The sequence below is a fragment of the Panthera uncia genome, chromosome B1, assembly GCF_023721935.1.
Source record: "Panthera uncia isolate 11264 chromosome B1, Puncia_PCG_1.0, whole genome shotgun sequence".
Taxonomy (NCBI): Eukaryota; Metazoa; Chordata; class Mammalia; order Carnivora; family Felidae; genus Panthera; species Panthera uncia.
Genome location: NC_064811.1, coordinates 130,131,943 through 130,147,211, shown reverse-complemented (window position 1 = coordinate 130,147,211; position 15,269 = coordinate 130,131,943). Strand labels below are relative to the sequence as shown.

The following is a 15,269-nucleotide window of genomic DNA, read 5'->3' as shown; positions in this document are numbered from 1 at the left end:
CCACCCCTGGTGCCCCAAAGCAAAGATGGTTAAATAGAAAAAACAAATCATGAAACATCAAAGCAAATGATAAATTAGAGTTCATCAAAATTTTAAATATTTTACTCTTCAAAAGATACCATTAAATAAACAGAAAGACAAGTCACACACTGGGAGAAAACATTCGCCACATGTATATCAGCAAAGTAATTAAATCCAGAATATATAAAGTTTTACCACTAAATAAGAGAGCAAACAATTCAATTAAAAATGGGCAAGAGATCTGAACAGATATTTCACTAAAAATGATATAAGAATAGCCCATAAATGTCTGTTTCTATGTTCAATAATATTAATTATGAGGCAAAACCCCACTGGAATGTCTAAAATTTGAAAGTTTGCCAATGTCAAGACTTAGTGATGATGTGAGATACCTGGCATTTTTTTTATATGCTGCTGGTGGGAATGTAAAAAGGAACAACCACTGTGGAAAACAGTTCGGTGGTTTCTTAAGACGTTAAACATGCCTTCTCATACCACCCAGCTATTCCATCGCTAAGCATTTACCCAAAAGAAAGGTAAAGATATATTCAAACAAAGACTTGTATGCAGACATTTACAGCAGTTTTATTTGTAATAGCCAACAACTGGAAACAACTTAAATGTCTTTGTTCATGTGAACAAATAAAGAAAGATGTCATATAGCCATACATGTAAAGAGCTATTAATTAGTCAGCAGATACATGCAACAACGTAGCTAAATCTCCAAATCATTATGTTGTGTGAATGGGACCACACATACAGGAATATCTCATTTTCAGATAAAATCTAGATACTGCAAACAAACCTGTAAGCACAGAAAGCAGATCAGTGATTGTCTGGGGACAGAGGAAGAGGGAGGAATTGATTGGAAAAAGACACAAGAAAACTTTTAAGGGGTGATGGGAATCTTTTTTTATATTGAGTTTGGTGGTAGTTTCACAGGTGTATACATCTATCAAATAGAGTCCAGTTGGGTATTTTATATATGTGGGATGTATTGTATGTAAGTTATACATTGGTTAAGTTTTTTTTTTTTTTTTAAAGTCAAGGGCTCAGATACACCTCAATGAACTATATTCCTAAATAAATAAGTAAGTAAATAAGTAAGTAAATAAAAGGTCTAGGAGAGATGAGGGGCTATTTTCAACCCAGATGAAGTAGTGGAAGGTTACAGAATCTCCCCCAGGCAGGGGTCAAGACAAGTTGGTTAATTGTTTATCAAACTTTTAACTGCCGTATGACAGATTAGAATCCGGAGAAGCCCCACAATTTATAATGACTCAGTCTTCTGTACTTGCAGCTTAATGTACACGTGTGCATAAGTAGAGTATCCACTGAGAAACAGAAAGCAAAGAAAATGAAATAATTGGAAATGTGCTAAAAATGAAAAATACACAATCTGCAACAAAGAATTCCATTTAATTGGCTTAACATCAGAAGAGAGGATCAGTCGACTTGAAGTCAGGTTGATAGAAACAACTCCAACAGAACCACAAAAGAACAGAATAAACAGCAAAAATACAGAAGAGCACCTGACATCTATAGAACAATGTCAAAAGGTCTGCCATACATGTATTTAGACTCCCGGCGGGGGGCGGGGGGGGGGGTGGAGAGAGTGGGGATACAAGAAGAAATATTTGAAACGGCTAGAAATAGTCCATGTTTGATAAAGCACTAACTCACAGATCCAAGAAGTTCAGCAAATCCTCATGCATGATAAATACAAAGAAAATCACACCTAAGCATATTGTTACCAAACTTCCGTAATTCAAAGATAAAAAGAAAAAAAAACAGCGAAAGAATCATGGAAACTAGCAAATAATGAAACAAAAAATTAAGGACTGAGGAAAGGAAACAAACAAAAAACAAACCTGTTTCCCTTAAATTATACATCCAACAAAATATTCTTCAAGAGTTAATATATGTGAAGAAAAGAGTTGCCTGACTATTGCAATCATAACTTTAGACTGATGGAAAACTTAAAGATACTTTATTTTCATTTGACTGAATTTCTATCAAAATTCTTTCAAATGCATTAATTTTCTGTTTCATGCATTAATTTGGAAGTTCACAGGTCTTTGAAACCTAACTCTAGAGTCTCATTTGACCCTGTAAAAGCAAATATGCTATTGATCATATGCAAAATCATTTACAAACCACCAGAAAAACATATATATCCAGGAAAGATGGTGAAGCATAGTATTTAAGAGGATGGACACTGCTTAGCTACAAACACTGGTTCCACCACTAACTGAAGGTATGACATTAAGGCAAATTACTTTTCCGCTCTTGACTCCATTTCGTCACCTGGACATTAAGTGATAAGGTAGGACATTTCTCAAGGGGCTCGGTAAAGTTTTCGTTTTAATTCCGTTTTAACAGTGCTTAGAATATAGTATGTGCTTAATAAAATGTTGACTCCTATTTTCTGAAATTAGGTACAAAATTAGTCTGGCACCTCTCTGCTACATTGTTCAAGGCTTGGTTGATCTAAGGCAGCAGCACAGTAGTTCTCAAAGTGTTGTCTGTAACTTCTTGGGGATGCCCCCGAGACCCTTTAAAGGGTGTGTAAGATCGGAGCTGTTTTCATTACAGTACTGAGATATTATGTGCGCTTTTCATTCTCATTCTCTCAAAGGCACACAGTGCAGCTTTCCACCAACTATGCAACATCTAACAATGTCCTCATTCTCCCAGCTAATGGAATGTGTGCTTGTGAAGAACTCTCTAAGGTAGCGGATTTAGTGTACAAATATATGTGTGTTCAGGGATTAACTCAGTTTGTTCTTAGAACTTGCACTGTGCTCTTCTCAGAAATCACTGGTTACACTCGCTATTATCTCTGCAACCTCATCATTGTGCAGTGTTATTATTTCAAAATTCCCAAGTCTTCCTTACACCTACATGTATACACAAAAAGCAACTATACTCTGCTGTTTTGTTTTGTAGTAATATTAAATTATGTTAAAGTTTTCTAAATTTTAAATTTTCACTCAGCTGTTAGTTTAGAAGTTGATAATATTTATTTCAATTTAAAGGGAAATGTATTTGTATCTTTCATATATTTAAGGATGCACTCTTGGCTTGAAAAGATGACACTGGAAGACTTTCTCAGGCCACAAATGTACCATCTACGCCTGCCATGGTGGACTTGACATCCTCCCAATACTTAAAACTCTTTCCAGATGACAGCCACGGCGATATTAACAAATGTGGTTTTTTGATAAAATGCAAAGTGTGTCAACATTTGGAAGATCTGAAAAGCTCAGTGAACCCGTATTTTCCAATGACCATGATGTTACAAAATCATATATTAATAAAGGATCCGTTCACAGAACACAGATCTTAGTGGTTTCGTATCCCATATTGCAAGTAACCTTTAAGTTATGATCATTTCAAATTTTGAAATTTTTTACACCAGAAAAATCTACAATTATCTTTAAAAAAAATTTTTTTAATGTTGATTTATTTTTTGAGAGAGGGAGAGAGACAGAGCATGAACAGGGAAGGAGCAGAGAGAGAGGGAGACACAGCATCTGAAGCATCTCCAGGCTCTGAGCTGTCAGCGCAGATGTGGGGCTTGAACTCACACACTGTGAGATCATGGCCTGAGCCAAAGTCGGATGCTTAACTGACTGAGCCACTCAGGCTCCCCCACAATTATCTGAAAACACTATTAAATCACTCCTCCCTTTTCAACTGTGTACCAGAGTAAGGCTGGAATTTTTTCATATACTTCAAAAAACCTGATTTTGTTTTATATTTTGTTTTAATATATTTTAATATGTTTTAATATAATAAATTATATATTTTGTTTTCATATTAAGAAAATATTACTTTTTATTTCAGACAATTATATAATTATTGTGGGTTCTTATACCAAATGCACAGTTAGCACTTACAAATAATATACTTTCGGTTTATATCTCACAAATCAGTTGGGTAACACCACTTTACTCTTCCACAGGCTGTACCTTAATGTGACACTAATTCTATATCCAATGGATCCTTCCCTGTGATACTGGACAAGACAATGTCTTTCCTCTTCAAAGTCTATGCATGGCTCTAGACTCTAAAGCAACATGCTTTCTCCAGGGTAATTCTTTATAATTACCTCATCTTCCCTTAAAATCTTTACTCTTTCTTCTACTAGAATCCCTCAATGTATCCATTCATCCATCCAACCATTCATTTGTGTGTTCATATATCCTGGAAATATTTATTAAGCACCTTTATCATTGCATTCTAAGACATGAGGTTTCAAGAATTCAAAACAAAAAGAAACAAAAACAAAACACCACTAGATCCTTAAGGAATGTGTCACGTAGGGATTGGGGTGTGGACAGAATAAAAACACACAAATTCAATTAAGATGTGATCTCATGTGACAAGTGATGGGGACCCAGAAAATCTGCATCTAAATCTGACATGGTACATTGGTAAATGCTTCGTCAAAAAAAAAAAAAAAAAAAAAGAGTTGAGTCTTCTAGAATAAGTAAGAAATAATAAGGCATAGAAAACAAGAAAGGTATTCCAAGGAGTAGAAAAATACGTTCAAAAGACAAAGACAGAAACAAAAAAAGAGTTTGGTGCCCAGTTACAGCAAAGACAATATGGCTATAACACAGATTTCAAGTAAGAGAATAATCAAACACTGAACAGCAGAGTTAGACAGAAAAGTTAGGCTGTCAGAATACCTGCTTGAAATTATGAACACTGCATGTTTTTACATCACTTACAATGGCTTTTAACACGTGGCATGCAGCAAATTCTTAATACTCATACAATGACCAATGACTATTTATCGAGGACAGTTAATGTAAAGAAACATAGCCAAGTACCATTTCACTGTGTGTAAAATAGACTAAGACAACATACAACTACCCATTTCCACTATGTACTGAAACAGATCCAATGTTAAGATAAAAATAACTCAACCAATATGACTCTGGTTTGATTTGTGTAGATAACCAAGGCCACAACATGCTGGTGAGGGAGATGTTCTAACTGCCCCCAGTTCGGACAGGAAACAAAAGTGTGAAGAAACAACTCTTTTCAGGACCTTCTTTACTTTTTTTAACCTTACTCTTCCTGTTTGAGCACCATATTGCCACCCAATGTCCCCTACTGGTATCTACCTTTCTTATTTATGTCACGCATACTACGTCTTTCAATTTTCTTTTTCTCTTATATTTAAAAGTCTACATCAACGAAACCATGCTCTTGATTGATGGTAGAAGGCAACATAATAAATGTGACTTTTGGTATTGGGCAAACAAGTTTATACTCCTCTTCTGAGTAACAAAGTTATTCTAGGGTTCCTAGAAATAAAATCCAAAGGACTACATCGATCCAAAGGAGTTGTCCGAGTATAGGACAAGTGGAAGAAAAACTTTTGTGGTAGATGGTCTTATGATACCCCTTATATACATACCTCTTATACAACCTTCTTGCCCTTGGCCAAGCCATCAGGTGAGTTGCACGTGGTAACCCAGTCTAAGTCAAGATAAATTCTTATAGCTTCCAAGAATGGGGAAGAAAGAGAGGGGGAAAGACAGCAAATTCTACTAGGTATAATTTAGTATCTAACCCAAGGAACAGACTCTAGCAAGAAATATCACAACTTTTCTATATACTGTTGCCGATATACATGTTTTTAAGCATAAGACAACACAACATGAGCTTAAGAATTACTTGTAAATCAGTCACTACAAAAAAAAAGAACCAGAAATAGATGCATGGCATATTAAATTATTATTTGGGGTAGAAGTGGAGAAAGAGGAATGTTACTTACAATTAGTGACTGTGAATATTTTAAAACATTTAAAAAACGGAATTTTACCCAAAGAATCTTCACTGAGAAAAGTGCCTTTGCTAATCACATTTACAAATGAATGTTAATCTGGTGTAAGAATATCTTGTTTTAAATACTACATATCAAGTATTGACAATGTTAATGTGTTTACCCAAATCTCTTCCATGCTACAGTTGTAATCGCCCATTGTGCTGTATCAATTAAACTCTAGGTTCACAAATACACAACTTAAGTGTTTATATTATGTCAGTGGAACATTGAAATCCCTTGTCCTGTGTGTTAACAATATAAACCAAAGAACATTTGACTACTTATAATAGTAAGTATCTGAAGCTGCAAAATGATTGAAAATTGAGCACAATTAGCAGCTAATAATTTCAGTTCCTACAAACAAAATTAGACTAGTGAAATAACAAAACTTCTCTAATAAAACACACGGCATTAAAGTCACAGGGTTTCCCGACCTCACAGATGGAAACACCTGATGCAAGGTAAGAAGCCAAATAATCCCTCGTTAAAGCTAGAAATGCGTATCAAGCTTTGAATAGTTTTAATTGATTTATGAAGGTCTAATTAAAAGTCAGGAATATACCGTATCCTGTCCCCAGACTCAAAAAACAAAATGGTTCTACATTACCTAATAAAGCGAAAACTCTGCCTGACATCCTGGCCTTTTGTAATCTAACCTCTCTTTACCTTAAATCTTTTTATAAATAAGTCCCCGCATAGCCTCATCACTCCAAGCAGGCCCCTCTCACATCACACATTTTTACTGAGTGCTTATGATCCATGGGACACTTCTATTAGGTGTCTGTGAACAGAATGAGAACTAAACAGCAATGGCGCCTCTGGCCACCGAATAGGAAGGAGTGTAATGGTGAAAACGGACAATTCGGCAAGCAATTACAGGACGATACGATCATATGACGGGCAAGTGCAGGGCCTTGAAGGAAAACATAACAAAACACTCCACGGAGACTCAGAAGGTCAGGGAAAGTTTCTGAGAAAGTAGAGCCTAGTTTGAGGTTTGAAGGATGGGTAGGTATGGGCCTCTCGATAACTGAGCAGAGGGAAAAGGGATCTAGAAGCAGAGGGAGGAGTAGAAGGATTTTCCACAAAGGAATACTGCCAAGTTGTGCTTGAGAAGTCTCGGTGTGCCCTTTCCCCCTTCACACCCCGGTTCCACGTGGACGCGCATGCACACCTGCACCCCGCACTCATCCCACTCACCTGCTTCCGGCACCGCGCCTCTCTTTTCCTCTGCCCAGAACACTCTTCCCACGCTTCTCTATATTTAAGTCCTACGGGTCCTGCAAAGTCCTACATGGGTCCTCTTTTAAAATCTCAGCTAAGAGCCAGATCCTCTCTAGAAAGCCTTCAATGTTTCCATCCTGCAAAGCGCCTTCTCTTTCAAGTTCTTCAGAACTTATTAAAAAGGCACCACGAATATTAAGCTCATTGTTAAGTGCTGACGTGTGTAATTCTGAGACTATCTCTGGGTTCTGTTATCTCTACGGGCAGACTTTAAATTCCCTCAAGTCGGGGGCTGTGTCATAAACTGTGCTTGTATGTCCCACAGTGACAACCATAATCCATAATAAACTTTATTGTGAGAAGTACAAAAAAGGGACTGAGCCTCTGAGAAGAGTATCGTAATACATAAAACAAGCCAAAGCTTCCAAAAATTACAAATTCAAAAAAAAAAAAGTTCTTTCAATTCTTTATTATTACCAGATCAAGTGGAGATGATGGCATTTGCATTAGGTGTATGAGGAGTTCAAAGACCGGGGGGGATGTGAGAAAATTCAAATGATGGCACATGACTGGTCCAGCAGAATTACTCCACTTTCATTTCATCCCCATTCCTCAAGAAAATAATTTTCATACTGGCAAAAGTAAGACCAAAGTCAAAATAACAAATTTAAGGTTCAAGATATGGAATGATGGTAAATATTCTAAATGAGTTTAAATCCATTCATTTGAAGAAACGGCATTACAACGTACTGAAAGCACTTGCGGATGAAAGAAGGGGAGAGTTAAAATCATCTTTAAAAATATTACAATGAAGAAGAGTGTTGATAGAGAACAAAGAATCCAGTCATTGCCTCAATTTTCAAAATAGAGAAGGTGAATTCCACCAACTACAGCCTAGAGAGCTTGACATTTCATTCCAGGCATGATTCCCAAGAGATTTTTAAATCTATGGTACGGTATGGCAACTCAAAATGTGAGGTGTTGTTACCTACAAGCTAGTGAAGTGTCTCAAGGAGCATATCATTCTAAATTGATCTAGTGTTATTTCCTTTTTTTTTTAATGTTTATTTATTTTTGAGATAGAGAGAGACAGAGCATGAATGGGGGAGGGTCAGAGAGAGAGGGAGACACAGAAACTGAAGCAGGCTCCAGGCTCTGAGCTGTCAGCCCAGAGCCCGATGCAGGGCTCGAACTCACGGACGGTGAGATCATGACCTGAGCCGAAGTCGGACGCTTAACCGACTGAGCCACCCAGGCGCCCCTTCCTTTTGTTCTTAATAAGGGTACTTGGGATCTATTCTGCAGAAAGTGGAAATGCATTTTAGAAAGAAGTTTGACCAAGTCTATCACCTGTCACTCCTGGGCCACACGAAGGAATGCAGACTCCAAAGAAAGAGAGTTACTTGACGATATAACTGGTTGGACATCCATGTAAAGAGGACTACTAACTCACGGACTCATATAAAGAAGAGGAAGGTATCTAGGATCGTGACAGATGTCCTTCCAGTTAGCATTTTTAACAGTTACTTGGATGAAGACATTAACTGTATCATAATCAAATCTGTTACGGCCTCTGAATTGGGAAGAATGGCTAATCTTCATCAAGGAATCAGAATCCAAAAACACCTTGACCTTCTGGAACAACAGGCTAACTAAAGGTAAAAATTAAATTTAATTGCAGCATCTTTAAAAGTCCCAACTTAAGTGGCCAAATGTATAACTGAGTAGAAGTGTATCTTCAGAAGAGTATGGATAAAAGGATGTATAATTAAACAGTACAGTGTGGATGTAAAAAAAAGTGGGGGGAAAAACAGATTCGATTTTTAGGATGATTTACTATATGGTATCCAGAGGAGATAATCAGATATATCCAATGGTATCCGTCCACTCATCCATGTTCAGCTCGGGGCACCACATTTTAAGAAAAACACGAATGCATCCAAAAGAGAAATTCCCTGATGATAAGACTTACAAACCGTGTCAATTAAGGATGAGTTGAATGAACCGGATATTACCATAGAGACACAGGAGTTGTCATATATAAAAGCATTTTGTATAAGTGCTCTAAGACGTAAAAATCAGGATACGAATATTGCAGTGTTAAATAGTTTCATTCAATATAAGAAAAGGATTCTTGGGGCACCTGGGTGGCTCAGTCAGTTAATTGTCTGACTTCGGCTCAGGTCATGATCTTACGGTTCACGAGTTCGAGCCCCGCATTGGGCTCTGTGCTGACAGCTCAGAGCCTGGAGCCTGCTTCAGAGTCTGTGTCTCCCTCTCTCTCTGCCCCTCCCCTGCTCATGCTCTGTCTCTCTCTCTTCTCTCTCTCTCTCTCTCTCAAAAATAAATAGAAACATTAAAAAATTAAAAATAAAACAAAATAAAATAGTTCTTATGCTTAGGATGGGTCAAATAAAGAAATGCCTCCTAAGTTCCAGATAATTCCTGACAAATAGTTTGCCTAGACTGATCTTACTATTCTCTGTGAATCTGGACATAAGGTCATCCACTAAGAATGAAAAAAATCAGGATAATGTGGGTGGGCTGGAAAACCTGGAAACATCTAAAACAAGCACGATGGAGAATTTGATACGGAATTATCCAAGAGAGGATAAAAGAACTTCCTAGCACTGTTAATCATCCCTTAAGCTGAAGTCAGAATGAACTAGATTCTGGTAGGTACAGTGGCTAGAGATCTGAAGTCTGCAGCAGAGTTGACATTGCTGTCCAAGATGAGTGTGGTGAGTAAAGAGAGGAAAACATGCGCAAATTGGGCGTGGCCAATGAACAATAACGGGAGAGAAGGATGTTGGGTAGTTGTGCATGAGTGGAAGGATCGGAAGGATAAGAGGCTGTGGAAGAAAGGACACGAAATTCTTAGCTTTCTGTTCAGCTGGGGCAATCCTGAGCGACGAGAAGACCCAGATGGGTAAATACCAGCAGACTCCAGGAGACCAGCAGAAGTAGAACAGGCCAAGGTGCTGTGAAAGCCAGACGCGTAGATGTTGAATGAGTCTTCGAACAATGACAGCTGATGAAAACCCTTCATTATTTTAGATTCCTGAGGAAAGGAGAATGTTCAGGATATCAAAAAGCACTGGTAATGGGGCGAGGGTAACATGAGTGAAGGATGTAAATTTAAAAAGATAGAGGGTAGAGGCACGTGGGTGGCTCACACGGTTAAGTGTCTGACACTTGGTTTCGGCTCAGGTCATGATCTCACAGTCTGTGGGTTTGAGCCCCGTGTCGGGCTCCGGGCTGACAGCACAGAGCCTGCTTGGGATTGATTCTCTGTCTCCCTCTGTCTCTGCCCTTCCCCTGCTTTCTGTCTCTCTCTCTCAAAAATAAATACACTTAAAAAAAAAAAAAAGATAAAGGGTAACTGGATGATGATAAAAGAAATAACAGTTTACAAGCAGTTCTGAACAGACTGCATGCCATGAGAGAAAAGCACAGCAGTGTCTCTGGATGATGAAGACCATAATATTCCACAGAAGGTCAGTGGAAAACAAATATATTTTTTTAAAAAATTATATCCTTAAACAAAATAACTTATAGCATCAAGACATAAAAAAACCTTAATTCAATCATTACAAAGACAACATAATTAATCTTATTAGACACCTACTATGTACCAGGCACTGTAGATCCAACGGTTGAATATCCTGAAAGAGATGGGAGTTTGGTAGGCAATACAGACATCTTAACAGGAATTTTTAATGCAGTGTGGTGCAGACAAAGGAGATATATATGTAGACAGGTCAGACCTGGAAAAAATTTCAGGATTAAGAAGTTTTTCTTCGCCCAACTTCCTTTCCCCAGGGTGCTCCCTCTCAAAGCCATCATCTTCTGTTGGCTTCTTGCTAATTCCTACTACACTGAGGAGGAGGAGGTGGTCTGTGAGTTAATTAATTTGAGCTGCCTTTGATTTTCTGAAAGGGAGAGTACATTTTATAAAAAAGTATGAATTGCCAGAAAGCATTTCAGGTCATTGACATGAGTAACTATAAGCAGTTAAAATCACATTTTTGTAGCAAGGGGGAATCATGACCAGAGACCCTCAGATTTTATAAGATAATCATTCTCTTCTACTGTAGGCTGAGAAAGGAGCTGGCCTATCTTCACTCCTTGCAAATAACTATTCATACTCAATAACCCTCATGGCTATAGGAAGATAAAATCTGTTGGCCTGAACCCAGGAAAGAGAAAAAAAATATGAAATAGGTCAGACGCTTCCAAACTGTTTGAAAGAAATAAAATAAGCAAATATGATTCAGGATAGCCAAAAACTTATCCCAACCCCAAATAAGTCAACTAGTCTATGAACAACTAAATTTGTTCATAGAAAGCCCTAAAATTGCCCAAAGTTCTTATTGTATCAGGTCAAGATAGAGATACTCAAAACAAACTTATTGGATAAACACCTAATAAATACTTACTGAATAAATCTAGATGTTCTGGAGACTAAAACTATTGCAATTATTAATATTTTACAAAGAAAATATCTTTCTGCAAATATGCAGAAAAATAATAAGTAGTGATGTTTAAGAAAAGTTGCTTAAACAACTTTTGGATGAATATTTATAATCAAATGGTGTAAAAATTAGTGCCATAAAAGTTATATATCCTAGCAAATGAAAGAGAAAAGCTAAGCAACTTCCTGGCAAATCTGACATATAGAAAATATTCTGAATAACTAATTTCCTCCAAAATACTTTCCCATCAATAACATGCTTTTTGCTTTATTCAAATACTGCTTTAGCTTTCCACTTCTCTTTACCTGGAAAAATTCATTAAGGCTAATTTGAATTTTTTTCTATTTTTGAAAAAATACTAACTACAGACATTTTGGGTATCTATATTGTTTTAAACTAACTTGTAAAAAAAATCAGTATTATCCCCTCTATAGTCATTATGAATTGTTAGCAAATGTAATGTATAAGTGTAAATATAAGATTTAATTTCCCTGACATGGTTTCTGACAAAATTCAAGGTTATCTAATCTTAATTTATTAAAAAAAAATGATATTAACTAAAGATTTGAGGCTTTTTTGTTTGAAAAATGTCTGCAACAAAACAGCTAACATTTAGGCACAAAAATATCTTATTTACATATTCATAATCATATGATAATGGTTTAATCACTTCTTTAGCTTTTAGTGCAATATTAATTAAAACAGTTTTTCAAAATGACACCTTAGAACAAAATTGTTTCATAAACCATAGTTATAAGAGATATAAGGACTAAGGCTTTGAAGTTTACCACATTTCTTTCTCCTTTGGTGTTGCCAGATATAAGTCAAATACCTTTACAGTTTCTTTCACATTCTCTAAATGACAGAAAACTATCTTAGATATATTATACCTGGAAGGGCCTTTAAGAGATTATTTATATTCATATACTTTGAAACACCACACCATGTATAAGCACTTTATCTTTTTGTTGGGTTCCAAATAGAGAAAAATATAATTTTTATTTTCTATGTCATACACTAGAAAGAGATCTCCCAGTACAAGAAGAAACAGAATGTACCTATCTATTCATCACAAATTTCTACTAAACAAACTTCACCAACCTAAGTTGCCTGATACATTTAAAAACATGCAAGTGTTATATGAAATGTTTAAATATTACAACGCTAATTATTCTAGAATTTTCCTAGTTTATGTCTGCAGTCTTTATGTAGAAAGCCTATTGTTGTGACAAGAAGTAAAGCTTATATATTTTAACTTTGTAGTTCTTATTTTTCTGTTGAGTCAAAGATCCCTCTGGACTACCACCTAAAAATAGAGCGACTCAAATGTTTAAATACAGTATCAGGGGCTGCATGACCCTTTGAAGCAGATATACAGACTTGAGTTGGTTAATAACTAAACAGAACACAGACCATCTCACAAAAAAAGTAATAGAGTTTATATGGCTTTTTGACAAATTAAAGTTTGCTTCTAAATTTTAGATTTTCATACTGTTGTGATATTTTTGTTGCTCTTGATTTTTACCACTCTTCATAACATAGCACCTGAAATGACCCCTCTTGAAAAGAAAACATAGCCATTTTCGGAAAAGCAACAGATTACTTCTGCACTATGAACCAAGATATGAAAATCTCCACCATTAAGTGCTTCAACGTTTATGTATCTGTCACCAGAGGGTTAATGACGTTCCCACCAAGAGTAGTTCAAGTAAGTAGGCAGACCTTTAATGATATCACCAATGGAGGGTTGAGCCTGAAAAAAATCACTACTGATACAAAACAAAAGCTCAAAAAAACCCATATGTATATAGATATCTAGAGAGAGAGAGAGCTCCTCTTCTATTTAAAACTCAGACGGATTTTCAATATATTGTAAACCAAGGTGCCTTTGACCAGTTACCGTTAAGTGAGAGGTTCACTGTGGTTTATTTCAGAAGACACAAACTGTTTTATCAAGTGCAAAATGAAGGAAGAACCATATGAAAATAAGCGAGCAAAAGAAAGACGCACGAAATCCATAGCCTGAATCACATGATCACGATGCACCGCAGCCCCTCGCACGACCGACCGCCACAGCGAAGCTGCTCAGCTCACCACTACAGGCTGCAGCCACAGACCCGACGCGCAGAGGCTGCTGTGATCCCCCGCTTACCATTACCCCGAAGCGCGGCGGTCACAATGAAAACAGAAATTAGACTGCCAATAGACCGCGAGCGCGCGCGCGCGCGGGCACACACACACGCACACGCACACGCACACACTTACTCTTCGATCGAGCCCCGAGCAGCCCGGCTGGAAGTTTGCTGGATGCTTTGTCTAAGCAATTCAGCAATCGTTCGCGGTTTGCTCTCCAGAAGGGCGATTGGCTCGCCCACGCAGCAGCCGGCGGGGTGAAGTTGCGGTAAAGCCGGGGCGCGGCCTCGAGCCCCGGCCGGCTCTGAGGTCCCCGCCGCCCTTTGCTCTGCCGCAGCTGAACCTCCCGTGCGCCGGAGGCCCGGGCGCCCCGGCCGTGGGAGAGCAGCGGCCCCAGCGCGCCCCGCGCGTTCTCACGCCCCGGCCGTGCGAGCCCGGCCGCTGGCGCTGCGCGGCCCGGCGCCTACCCCCTCAGTCCTCTTCCCTCTGGCCCCGCAGCTCCCCCGGGCCCTGAGCCGGGCCCCCGGGCGCCGTCTCCTCTGCTCCCTCGCTCCTCCCCAGCGTGGGAACCGCGCCCCGGCCCCCGGGGGCTGAGCAGCTGGGAGCGCATGGAAGTCTCCCCAGGGAGGAGAAGGGGGACGAACCCAGCCCTGGAGCCTCGGCAGATGGACTGCCCCTCTGGGGAGCCCCGACCCGCGTGGGCACGCAACGACCACTTACTCGCTGGCTTCCCAGACCTCGCGGCTGCGTTTCGGGATCTCCGGCAGCTCCAGGGCGCGCCTCGCAAATCCCCACTGCCAACGCAGAAAGAGAGTGGGCGTCAGGAACCAGCGAGGGTGAGCGGGAGAGGGGACCCTACAGCGGCACCTGTCAGTCCGTGCTCGAGTGCACCTACCGCACAGGCGACCGCGGTACTCACGCTTGGGCTCACTCCCGTCTACCTGCTCAACAGGCTGGGCGGGACGCGACGTGCCTTGCAAACCGTATTCCCCGCGCTGCTCCCAAACACTCAATCGGTTCTGGCCGTGGTCCCTCCCTGTCTCCGTATCTGCCTGCTGACCCCGAAGGATCCCTTATAATCCCTTTCCCTACAGCATTCAAGTTCTTTTCAGAATCCCTCCCCTTCTGTACACCGAAAGACTGAAAAAGAAAGTAGCGACTAAAACGCACCATGGTGAGGTCACTCAGGGTCTGGGTCCTGCCGAGGCTCGTGACGCTCCCCGCCCCCTCTCCCCCGACCCAGCCTGCCGCAGGTATGGGTCGCCTAGGGCGGCTCCCCAGCTGCTCTCGGCTTTTTGCCTGGGATCGAGAGCAGCGAAACTGTCGGAAAGCTTCGAAAAAACCTGCTTTGGAAAATCAGCTCAGTGTTGGAGTCCCACCCACTACGCCCAGACTAGGGCTGGGGACCTGAGTCCTGGCCTCTCCAGCCGTCACATCGCCATCCCAGCACTTACTGTGTGGAGACTGAGACGAAGGGGCAGGGACAAAGAAAGAGAAACAAACAAAACAAAAACAAAAGGAGGGAACTCAAGGAAAATCTGCTCCCCCCTCCGCCCCCCAAATCTTCTCCA

General features: G+C 39.6%; 1 protein-coding gene across 4 annotated transcripts in view; it reads right to left on the bottom strand.

The window, feature by feature from the left end:
• Positions 1–14,508, bottom strand: part of GUCY1A1 (guanylate cyclase 1 soluble subunit alpha 1) — a 61,830-nt gene extending 47,322 nt beyond the window's left edge. The window contains exon 1 of one of the 4 annotated variants that reach the window (XM_049632316.1): positions 14,419–14,508. The gene's annotated coding sequence lies outside the window, so the exon portion shown is untranslated. Of the gene's footprint in view, positions 1–7,066; positions 7,525–7,567; positions 8,092–13,830; positions 14,216–14,418 lie in introns of those variants that run through there. The other 3 variants (XM_049632318.1, XM_049632321.1, XM_049632319.1) reach the window with 3 other exon arrangements.
• Positions 14,509–15,269: the final 761 nt, after the last annotated feature.